This window comes from Pelodiscus sinensis, chromosome 5 (genome assembly GCF_049634645.1).
Source record: "Pelodiscus sinensis isolate JC-2024 chromosome 5, ASM4963464v1, whole genome shotgun sequence".
NCBI classification, from domain to species: Eukaryota; Metazoa; Chordata; order Testudines; family Trionychidae; genus Pelodiscus; species Pelodiscus sinensis.
The window spans coordinates 46,026,223-46,038,632 of record NC_134715.1 but is presented as its reverse complement, the minus strand read 5'-3'; the positions used below and the strand labels follow the sequence as shown (position 1 = coordinate 46,038,632).

The 12,410-nt window shown below is 38.8% G+C and overlaps 1 long non-coding RNA gene across 2 annotated transcripts; it reads left to right on the top strand.

The window, feature by feature from the left end:
• The first annotated feature begins 594 nt into the window (after nucleotides 1-594).
• Nucleotides 595-9,661, top strand: LOC142829422 (uncharacterized). 2 transcript variants are annotated; one of them, XR_012903823.1, is made up of 5 exons: nucleotides 595-820; nucleotides 1,171-1,317; nucleotides 4,089-4,172; nucleotides 8,275-8,449; nucleotides 8,891-9,661. It is a non-coding gene; the product is annotated as an uncharacterized LOC142829422 (long non-coding RNA). The 2 variants fall into 2 exon arrangements; XR_012903822.1 differs by having other exon boundaries at nucleotides 8,275-9,661.
• Nucleotides 9,662-12,410: the final 2,749 nt, after the last annotated feature.

Sequence of the window (12,410 nt, the reverse complement as noted above, 5' to 3'; positions counted from 1 at the left end):
ACTGCATAGCTATTCAGTAAGAACTATATTTTCTGTGCACTGAATGAAGCAGGAGCCCTGTAGAGAAAATAGTATGTTATCATATAATTAAGACGGTAAGATAATGCGCATACACAAGTCAGTCAAATTAATTTTGAAGGGGTTAACTTAATTTTTGCATATCTTAACTTGCGTGTAACCCATGTGGTCTATAGTGCAATATTTACCTGTTTTTCAAGGGGATGGGAAGAAGAATACATTTTAGCTGGATATTTTGTCTTTGCACACCTGCAGAAAGGAAGGTAGGGCAACTCAGAATGACCAGAAACTTCCAGACTATGGTAACCAGCAAGGCCACCCATGAGAGGCTGGGAAGGGAAGGGACAGTTTCCCTAGGGCCTGGTGATTTAAAAAGGTCTGAGCCTCCTAAATGCTGCTGTCATTACTGCAGCAGAAACTGGAGTCCTGGGCAGCAATGAAGGGCTGGTTGGTGAAAATTAGGCCTGTGACCCAATCTTTCGACCCAAAGCCCCACCCCTTCCAGAGGCCCAGAGCCACCTCCTCCAAACATGCTCAGGGGCTAACAACTCTGTTGACAGCCCCGTGAACCAGACATGCTTAGGAGTCACTCTGATGCTGCGTAGGAAGTTGTGAGCCACCAACCTCATACTTCACTCTCAGAGTTGAGCAATCAGTTTGTGCATATTGGTGCGGGGGCGGAATGGGGGTAATAAACAGAGTTGGAAACAAGCTTGTAGATTCAGTTGCTGATCAGTATAGCACCAAGAATTGTGTTTGCTCTGAAGGCTGAGTCCCAATTGCTGTTTGATTTTGGATATAGGTAAGTGCTTTTCCAGCTTTATTTCCTAAGCCCTCCATTAGGATAATGTTTGGGGCACAGAGGAGGACTAAAGGGAAAGTTAGAATTAAGCATTTGTTACCTCACAGTAGCTAAAGAGCCTGTGGAATTTAGCAGCTAACTGTTTTAAGCTGGGAATCTGTTTGTTATAAAAAGACTGGGGGACAGCATTTAATAAAGTGAAGATTTGTGAATTCTTATTTGATTTAGTTGGTCTGATGGGGAGAAGAGAACACCCCAAAGATCAAGAACCTTTTAGAGATTGAGAGAATGGATATTTTACATGCTGATCTGAAGCTCTAACCAACTTTTGATACAAATTTCTATTGTAGCAGCAACTGAGATGACTTGTCAGATATTAACCCAAAGCTAAAATGCTACTACCTCTAAATGTCCCAGACTGTTTATTTGCTGGAAGGTTCTGAAGCATTGGAGAGGACTGATATTCTACCATTCTCTTCTAGCTTTGAGAAGTCCAGGTAATACAATACATATGATGATCACACTACAAAGACTGAGAAATCATCTCTAAGAAAAAATATCAGAGGGAAATGTGGTTTCATATCTGCACTAGGTATACATAATGTTATGTTGAAACCTTATGTTTGCATGGTTGTAGCAAACAAAAGGAAGAAGTCAGGAAAAAGGAAGAGTAGATATGTTGTCTAATAGCTTTTGTTAAAAAACTATTCACAGTATCACAGTATTCCAAATTATGATTTACAATGTGTTGTGTGTGTATTGTTTGTTGTACTAAGAAACTTTGAGATACTCTTTGAAATTGACTTGAACTATTAACATCTATTTTACATACAATAGCCCCAAGATTTTATTCTTTGTAACACTTTTTTGAACACCCTAGAAAGGCAAAACTCTGGTCTGTGCCTCAGCAAGTCTTAAGTTCAGGTACAGAGGAAAGAAAAAGATCATAACTGTGTACTGAATAATATCAGAGCATTTCCCGTCCTGTTACATGCACACTTGGTTTTGCAACCTTTTTGCTGTGCTAATGGATTTTTTTAACGTATCTATTAAATTAGCATCAGTGGCCTCAGCTATACTGGACCCTATTGTGCTCAACATGACACAGCATTCAAAAAGTAACCATCTTTTTTATTTTTGTCAGTCTAAAAGATACAAAAATCTCATGTGGATTGGATAAGAAGCTTAGGGTGAAGGCAGGGGAGACAAAGTAACAAATAAAAATAACTCATACACTATCCTTAGTCAGTATTAAGGAGCAGTATTCACAGCTGGGTATTTGATTAGCTATTATCTATGCAGAAGTTCCCTATTTCTGGCAGAAAAAAAATATGTTCATGCCTTTTCCTTCTGTTTTTGCCAGAAATGAAGGAAAGCTCTCCTTTTGGGCAACAATAAAATATTTTGCTTTCTGAAAACAAATTGTGCACCTCAGTCAAAGAGCACAGTGAGAAGTCAAGGGTAAATTCCAATTACTGTGACTTGTTCTCTGAAAACTGAATCTTAACCTTTGAAAAGGTTCAGATGAAACATTTACTAGCTGAATTAATCGTGACATGTAAGTGATGGAGGAAACCTCAAAGTTCAACTTAAAAAAGTTAGCTGAACTATCCAAAATATACCAGCCAACAAATTCAGCTGGAAGTTTGTGAAAATAAGCTCATGAGATGTTCCCATTTCCAATAGCTATCTGAAATACCATGAGGGCAAATATACCATGTTTTGAACTTTTTAGCTCTAGTTCTATCTGGAAGCCCAAGTGAAAAGGCCTTTTTTGGACTTTCCAGAATGGCAAATACTATGAAAAAACAACACAACCTCCCCCCCCCCCATTAGATTAATCTTTCAAACTCTCTCACCTTAACCACACAATGGATACCTGCTTCAGGTACTGAACAGTGGTGTTGGGAAGCAGGACTATTATTTTGAGAACAGCAAAACAGTGGAATTATGACAGGAGGTGGGGGAACATCCTACTGTCCAACTGCAAGCATTTCATTCCATTGACTAGATAGGGCAAAGAACTTACTAATGTGATTTTGGAGAGCAGTAAATGTAATATAAACTGTAAGGGTGTCACTGTACTTAATCCCCCTGCCCCCAATAGATGACAGCAACTCATAAAGCTCTTCCTTGCCTCAGACCTGTTCCTTTGCTAGTTATCTACCAGCATCACCTGTGTTCTCACAGTAGTCTAAACAAGAATTTTATATTGCAAGATCACAATCCTAATGAGCTAATTATTAGTGCTTTGTGTATATTTTATAGGTTATGACCAGTTGATATTCTAGGAGTATGAATTGCTTATCTGTCTTATGACTTTCTATTGCAAAGATCTGAGTACTTCCTTAGTAAAGTGTTCATTCCAGTGAAGTCACTAAGGCTACGTCTACACTGGCCCCTTCTTCGGAATAGCCATGCTAATTTAGAACTTTGGAATAGGGAAATGCGTGGGGGATTTAAATATCCCCCGCGGGATTTAAATAAACATGGCCACTGCTTTTTTTCCGGCTTGGGGAAAAGCCGGAAAAGAGCATCCAGACTGGCGCAGTCCTCCGGAATAAATCCCTATTCCGGAGGATCTCTTATTCCTACTTGAATAATTCCTTGAAAGTAGGAATAAGAGATCCTCTGGAATAGGGCTTTATTCCGGAGGATCACGCCAGTCTGGATGCTCTTTTCCGGCTTTTCCCCAAGCCGGAAAAAAAGCGGCGGCCATGTTTATTTAAATCCCGCGGGGGATATTTAAATCCCCCGTGCATTTCCCTATTCCAAAGTTCTAAATTAGCATGGCTATTCCAAAGAAGGGGCCAGTGTAGACACAGCCTAAGAGTACCTGAGTGGGGGCAGAGGCTATGCATGCTTCACATTAGCAACACCCTTTACTCTCCAGTATCATTGACTTTGTCTCCATTCCTTTTCCTGAAGTAGTTGTGAGCACTAAAATGCTTCCTAAGAAGAGAAGACTTACTGGAAAGCTTTGTCTGTGAAAACTTATAGCACCTTAATCTATGTTCAGTTTAATTATTTTAGCAAAAGATAGCACAAGAAAATATCAGAAGCAAACGCATTTTGAATAAATGGTCAGATTTGTCAATGTATTTAGAAAATTACATTAGCATGATACACCCCCTTGATTAATTCCCTAATGATGAGTTTCTAGTCTCCTTGTGTATGGAATGTTATTTTCAGTACATTCATTAGTGTATAATATTTATTCCTCAATAAAAATCACTCTCAGCTATCTTATTTTCTTCCTTTTGTACAGGTCAAAAGCTTTCAATACAAAGTATTAATACAAAAGAGATGAATGCACTTCAAATACAAATTGGGAAGTAGAATCCATTATCAGGTTTGTAACTTTTGGCCTGTGGATTCTAATTGAGATGGTTAGCAGAAAATGTTATTAATTTTCAAACATGGCTGAACATAACTGCAGTTTTGACAATGGCTGGAACATGACCATTCTTCCTGTGAGAGAACACTGAGGGTATGTCTACGCTACAAAGATTTTTTTTAGAAAAATGGCAGTTTTTCTGAAAAAACTTCAATTATGTACCCATTGCAATCGTGTTCTTTCAAAAGAACAGAGGGATTTTTCTGGCAATGGTAATACTCTTTCTACGAGGAAGAAGCCTTTTTCTGAAAGAGCTCTGTTAGAAAAAGGCGTGTGTGGATGGGGAAGAGGGAATTCTTTCGGAAGAAGAGGAAAAAGCACTGGTACCCTGGTGGCCACTCCATCCATAGTAATCACAGCTTAAATGCAAGATAGCGTCCACACTGAATGGACACTATCTTTCAAAAAAGCAGATCGCTTTTTTGATGTGCTTTGGCAGTGTGGACACTTTCTTTCGGAAGAAGTTTTCTTGGAAGCTCTCTTCCAGAAAAACTTCTTCTGAAATAAGCCTGCAGTCTAGACGTAGCCTGAGCTAGAGAATTGTGTTGATAGCAACACGCAAACTAGCAACTATGACTGTATGGCTTGGTAGACACAATCTGTGGGACAATTACATGTATTCATTGAATCACCACTGCAGAAATTAAGGCCAGGTCTACAATACATCCGGCTGGTCAGTTTAAGGTACAAAACTCCAGTGATTAAGACAATCATCTGGGACTTAAGTTCATGTGCCTGCTCCAATTACTGTGTTTATACAAAGCAGAACAGATTTAATAGGAAGGAAAGAGAAACCAAGGTCACAATATCTATAGCTCAGTGGGAGACTGGAGTTCAAATCCCTTCTACACATCAAGCAGATATGGGAGTAGATCCCAGATCTTCCACATCCCCAATGACTTCACTGGGATAAAGGTTACAATAGAAGCAGCAGCTTCTCCTCCAGCCATTCTGTTTCTTTTGATATCATGTTAAGAAGTGCCCAGAAACAAAAATATTGATGTTGAGTCAAAAAATGTTTTAACATAGAACAAAATCGGGATCGATCCTTTTGATTTGACACAAGCTTTTGGAATTTTCTGAATTGGTTTGTCAGTTTTTCAAATCAGTGAAATTAAGAGCCCGTAGTTCCTTCAACTGTAGTTATTAGATAGTTTCCAGGCACAAATATGGCAAGTCTGTCTCCAGAATAATGGCAGAATATGGCCTTTTATACTTCTGCTGTATCTGGCACATTTTCAAAATATTAATAGAAATGTAGCCATGTTAGTCTGGTGTAGCTGAAGCAAAATACATGACTATGTGTTCATTTTTTAAAAATTGTATCCTTTGGTATATATGGTTGTGACTATTTTCTTCCACTATTTGATCTGAGGAAGTGGGTCTGGCCCACGCAAGCTCATCATCTAATAAACCATCTTGTTAGTTTTTAAAGTGCTACATAGTCCTGTATTTTGTTTCAAAATATTAGGATTTCCATTTTGTGATTGGGGGGTACTCTTACCACTAGGACACCTCAGGCTCGGGATTAGTTCTTTCATGGTCCAATGCACAGATTCCACTGCTCATTCACACCTGCTACCTCTCTGCAATTCAGGATCCTCTCTCTTCCAGCCTTGGGCTTCTAGACAGGTCATTATAGTCCCTCACATTGTAGGATGTCTAGAAAATGCTCCTACGCAGACTTCTGCTCTGAGCCTGGTCTGTGCAACTTTGACAGTAGTTGTAGGAAAGCCCAGGCCCATGCACTACTCTAGGTTCCAGCCCATGGTTCCTACAACCATCAGCCAAGTTCTTCAATGTCACAATCTCTTTTCCGGGGGTGCTTCCTACTTCATCTCTGCCAGACTCTTTTCCCACTCGCCTTTCTATATTCCCTTCTCTCAGGACCAGGATCTGAGGGCTTCTACTGTCCCTATGTCTTCTACTATCTTTTCTCTATTTCTAGAGAGTAACTGCAGACCTCTCTGTTCACAGAACTCTCTGTATACCTGTTTTGGGCCAGCTAAGCTCCATCTTGTATTAGTGCTAACTCTAGTCAGCATAATCCTTCTCCAGGTGCATCCTGTCAGCTTAGTAGCACCCTTCCCAGCTATTGTAACCTTCTGAGGTGAGCAGAGTTGTGAACACCATATCACATACCCCGATACCAGTAGTGCCACATCCTGGATGCTTTTCTCCATATTAGCTTTATCAAGCTGTTTATTGCTCTACACATATATATTGGTTGTGAAGTTAATATACTGTATGTCCCTAATAGTGACATAGGTTTAGTCTATTAATCAAAACAAACATTTTATTGTACATTTCATTTGTCAATTTATGCTGACAAAGCGAAAAAATCTGAGGAAGTCTTCAAAAGAAAAGGAGTATGATTTGTTAAAATAATGCTTTTAAAAACACTTTTTACTTTATCAAATAACTGTAATAACATGCTAATGTCAACAAAGTGATGTTTTAATTAATTGAAAGTCAGACATCTCTTCTAGACATGGGTTTAAATGTTCTGTACTAAAAGGTATGGCTGTTAAGTCTCTGCTATCTTTGCACTTATCACTTCCCACACACAGTTGTGGGAGTAGAATAATAATGTATTCCACATTTTTTTTTATGATAGCAAATCTTACATTTCATTTTCACTTTGATTCATACATCTGTGAAGCTTTTCTTGGAATTCTTAGACTGGGGAGCAGGTGGAGACTTTCAAAATATTTATCAAAAAATACATATCAAAATTGTGTGCCAGAGACAAGAGTTCCAAAAATAGGAAACTGTCATTGAACTCCTAAATACATTGAAACTCTTAAATAAATGCCCACAGTGCTGAAAATGTATTAGCGTGAAGTTTTTGTACTCTTTCTGACTCTGATACCTTGAGTGTGTCAATTTTCTTAGATGGCAATGGCTTAAGTTTCTATAACTAAATCAAATAGGGTCATTCCCTTTTTCTTCTATCTCATCTCTCTTTAAAGGAAATGGAGCAGAAATAATACCATTGGTAACTACCTTAAAAGTTGGATTAGCGTATAAAAGCTTAATCCAAGCAATAAATTGGTTACCAAACCCAAATTTTGCCAACACATGGAAAAGATAGCTTGGGGCTTTGTGGTCAAAGCCCCTTTTGACATATAAAGAAACAACAGCTAAGGGTTCTTTACAATGTCTTGAAGCAGCAATAATGTCAGTTAATTGACACAAATTACCTGAGCCATTTCTATTATGAGGGAAGTCTACCTTATTTATGTGAGTAATGTGAGGGAGAACTTTATCCAGTCTCGTAGCTAAAACGTTATCACCACAATTGACTACAGGAATTGGTCTGTAATTACTGCAGAGTCCAAAGTATTTCCAGATTTAGGAATAACTGAAATTACATCTTTTATTGAGTAAGCTGGAGAGTGTGCTCATTCTTGGTTTCATTAACACCTAGATTACTGGATATGGTCACAGTTTCAGAAAACGTTTATAATGCAACTAGGAACACATCTGCACCATGAACCTTTCTAATCTTCATTTCTTGTATAGCCTAACTCAGTTCTGTGATTTCTAGAGAAGCATCTCAAAGTTCCTCCTCAGATGCAGAGATCTGTGGCAGAGACAATCCAATAAATATATAATCATCCATCATATTCCCACAATCCCTCTGGCATTTAGAAAAACTCTGCAGCATTTTAAAGACTAACAAGGTGGTTTAATACGTGATGAGCTTTTGTGGGCCAGACCCACTTCCTCAGATCATATTCTGGAAGAGAATTGGCATGATCATATATACCAAAGGAATACAATGAAAAAAGTGGCCCACAAAAGCTCATCACTATTAAACCATCTTGTTAGTCTTTAAAGTGCTGCATAGTTTTTCCTTTTGTTTTAGCAAGATCAGACTAACACAGCTATCTCTCTATTACTATCTGGCATTTAGGGCAGTGATGAAGCTCCTCCATGTCTGTTATGGTGAGTTTTTCAATGGTTCCCCATCTATACACCAGGGTTTTTAGCTCAGCTTCCACCTTCCTTTGCCATGTTGTTTTCAGGCAGCCTCATTTTCCTTTTCCTTCAGGTGTCCTTCTTATTGCTACTCTGGTGATAGAATCAGTTTCAATCCGAAGCACATGGTCAATCCATTTTCAGCACCTCCTGGCAATGGTGGTGCTCACATCATCTTGGCTGCATGGTGTGACTAGATCTTAGTTTGAGATTGCGCTGGACCAAAAGATATGGAGGATTTTTCTGAGGTACGTTTTATGGAATTAAGACAGTTTGAGCTTGTCAGACTTTCTCGTTCCCTAGAATTCTGAACTATAAAAGTAACATTGAAAGCATGCAATTATGACAAATCTCGATATTGCTTGTTACTGTATTTTGAGGATTTCCAGATTGCCTTTAATGATTTTATTCTACATGTCTTTGTGTTTTCTACCCTCCTGGATGATAGTTCACAAGAATATAAATATTTCTACATTGGTTAGAACATAATCCGCTATCCATACTGGTGATGGTAGGGCACTATTATGATATATATGTTATTGTGGTTGCTGGCTGAAGGGGTTGAGTCAAATTTTTTTTTCTTTTTCTATATGTTGTTGAATGTGTGATACGAGAGTAAGATCGTTTTCAAAGGAGAAGAATGTCCATTTAATGCCTCTGGAAATGTCTTCTGTTGTTTGCTGCATTAGCCAGACAATAGCAAATTTGAAGAGGCTGGAGACATGATCCACCCCCAATATACCCGTTTTGACTTCACAACTGATCTCACTGTGATGTGTACTACAGGTAAAACTGAAACAGAATGATCTGATATATATGGAGACAGATTCTGCATGCCTGCAGAATATATCCTGTGAATGCTATCAAAACCTCTCTCAAAGTGTATGAAGTTTATGTAAATATGTTGCCATTCTATGCATTGCTCTATTACATTTTGAAGAGTGAAGATCTGATCTTCACATCCACATCCTTTTTGAAAACCAGCTAGCTCATTTCTGAGAATGCTATGAATTACCTCTGATATAGGCTGGACTGTGATCTTGCACAACACTGTATTTGGCACAGATAAAAAGCATGATATCACATCAGTTATTACAGTGAATGAGAGTTCCTTTCTTCTGTATTTTCTCTGTAATTCCATTTGTCCACTAATTTTTTTCCCTTTCCCAGTCTGATGTAAATAGAGGGGTCAGGATAGATGCTAACACAGAATTTACCTTGAAAAATTGTGTTTTAAAATTCCTTGCCAGGGATATTCCCCTTTTTCAAGTCTTTGATGGCTTGAATGATCTATTCTTTAGTTGGTGTTTCTGTGTTGATCTCCAGTTCTTCTGTCTTCTGGATATTTGTTTCTCCTTCAGATGGCTCCCTGTTCAGGTAGCCTTTAAAATACTCTGTCCAGTGCATTTATTGTTGTTTTTCTATTGTTAATCCCTGATGAGTTTGTTGGTGTCTGCCATTTACTGCTGATAAGCCTCATCATTCCCTCTTCAGTTAAATAAAACTGTTGAAATTGTTTATTAAGATCTGACTGTGTTGAATATAATTTATTACTATTATCACAGATAGAAGCAATTTTGTTAGTCATCTGCTTAAGTCTGTATGCCAGGAGCTTGTAGGCTCTCCCCAGATTCCCAGTGGCTCTGCTTTAAATGGAAAAAAAAATACATTTTGCAGACATTACTTTGTTAATTTCATATCTTAGATTGATGAGGGTTCTGAGTTTTTCTGGGAGAGGACAAAAGCAAAGTCTACATACAAGGCCTTAGCATCCTTCACAAACACATCAATTCTATGTTCACTCTATTTCTTTGTAAAGGTGGCATAAGAGATTATATAGCCTCCAACGAAGCCTTTAAAAGCTTCCCAGTGGTAAGTGATGAAGCAGTGGGGAACATTTTATTTTTATGTATTTTATTCCTGGATTGAGTTAAAAAATGGAATAGCGAACAGCATTTGATCTCCACATTTTAAGATGGTCCGATGTCACAATGTCACAGTCAATGTCAAAAGACTTGATCAATTCTGTCATTAAGAAATAGTTCAATCATGAATATATTGAATGAGCTGAAGGGGGAGGGGAGTATAGTCTGTGGTTACAGGACCAAAGAGCGGCCAAAGAGCGTGCGGGGCCCAAGGCAGCACACTGAGCCACATGGCTCCCAGCCAGGTGGGCAGGACCAGGAGGTGGACAGTGAGGGGCCCTGAATGCATGGGGCCCGAGGTGATCACCTCTCTCACTTTGCCCAAAGGCCAGGCCTGACCCCACCAATTAATTATTAAAAAATGCAAAGTATATTTCACCAAAAAATATCTCCAAGCCTTGTCTTGCTCAACACATGACTTTCATGAATATGCTGGGGAATGTTTGAGATACTTACCTACCTAAAACTAACCTCCAGATACAATTGCTTTAGTGGTACTAGCTATACTGTAACTACCTCAATTAAGTGTTTTGCTGATAATTTGCTGTCCTCTAAGAAACAGCTGCTTTAGCTTCTTCAGCTGATTCTTGGGCACTGGTTCAAGGGGCACCACTTGTTTCCTCATTGTGAAAGCAAATAAAACCCAGTATCTATCTTCCAAGGATGAAGCATCTGCTGCACAATACTGCTAATCACTAGTTACTCTCATAGCATCGGGGTGGGAAAGAGGAAATAAAAAAAAGACATGGATAAGGAACAAACTGCAATGAGCCAGTGATCTAGAATGCTTAATCACAGAATATTTGGAGAAGAGAAAACACAGACAAATTGAGACAGATGGATTTTCACTATATTTTCCAAAATAAATATGCCTGAGGAGAGTACAAAAGAAAAACAAAGATGAAATATGAACAATTATTTGACTGTCATTGAAACATATTTGAAATTGAGAAAATATGGTATGGGAATAAAAGCATAAAATTGGGATTAGAGATAAAGGAATTCTTTTCACTTCTCTGCTACTGATTTCCTCCATGATTTTGGGAAAGTCACTTAGTTTTTCTTTGCTCCTAAACAGAGATGTCATTAGGCTTAATATCTGTAATGTTGTGAAAAGTATAATGTAAATGCAACATTTTGTTGTTGCATGCAATGGAGATGCTATCTGGAAAAAAAAACTCTTCATAATCCTAGGTGATTTTTTTTTAAGATTATGCAATATGCCAAAGATACTGTTTTATTACATAATATACATTTGAAATAGTCATTTTCCAGTTTAATAAGCATATTTGACAATTCTAAGAATTTTGCTTCTTGTTAATACCACATTTCTCTTTATACGGTAATACAATTCCTCTGCCCCTTGTTTAAATTAATTCTCTTTTAGAAGTTTAATTCTTTGTATATAAGTTAAAAATGCTTAATTACAGCTTTTCTGAATGAACTGAATTTCTTAACTCTTTCAATATGATCATCCAGTAACCTCCCAGTTCTGTTCCTCTTCAATAGGTTTTTTTTAATTGAACATGATCCAAAATTCCAAAATGTGTTTTATGAGGCTCAATTCAGTGACTCTAGTCCCATTATAAGTGTAAGCAGGAGCTGAACTGCTGCTTGCTATCATCCAGCTAAAAGGAGGGGTGGGTGTGCCTGCTACAATTGTTTAGCTCTGCAAGATAATTAACTGTTGATATGTAAATACAGCTCATGCCAGGATGGGGAGACAATACGAGGTGTGGCTATGTAAATCCCATTCAGCCAGGGCTGATGGAAGGTCAGTGTTGGAATGGAACGTGGAGAATTATAAATAATTTGGGGCTGTTTGGGGGGTCACTAATCATGCTACCCCTAAATGTGGGAACTGTAAAACATGCCACCAGTGCTTGGAGGAACGACACCACCATTGTGGTAAGAGGTCTCTGAGGAACAAGCCTTCCCCCTTCCAAAGTTGAGTGAACTGAGCTGGGGGGAGGGCTAAAGGGCTTGAGTCAGCCTGCTTCACACCTGCCAGTGTAAGACTGGCCCAAGCTGCCCCTTTCCCCCTTTAAGGAGAGACCTACAGCAGACTCCATGAGGAGTCCTTTTGCTAGTCCAGTGGAAGCTGGATTCCTTTGCTAGTCCAGCTGGTGGCTAAAGAGTTGAAATCACTGAGAGCTGAAATTACTGATTTGGCTGAGAGCCAGACCCATTGCAGCCAGTGAAGCAGCGGCAGGCGAGTAGCGACGGTGGGGCAAGGAGTGATGGCAGGCGAGGAGCGGCGACCAGCGTCATGGTGCAGCTGGTA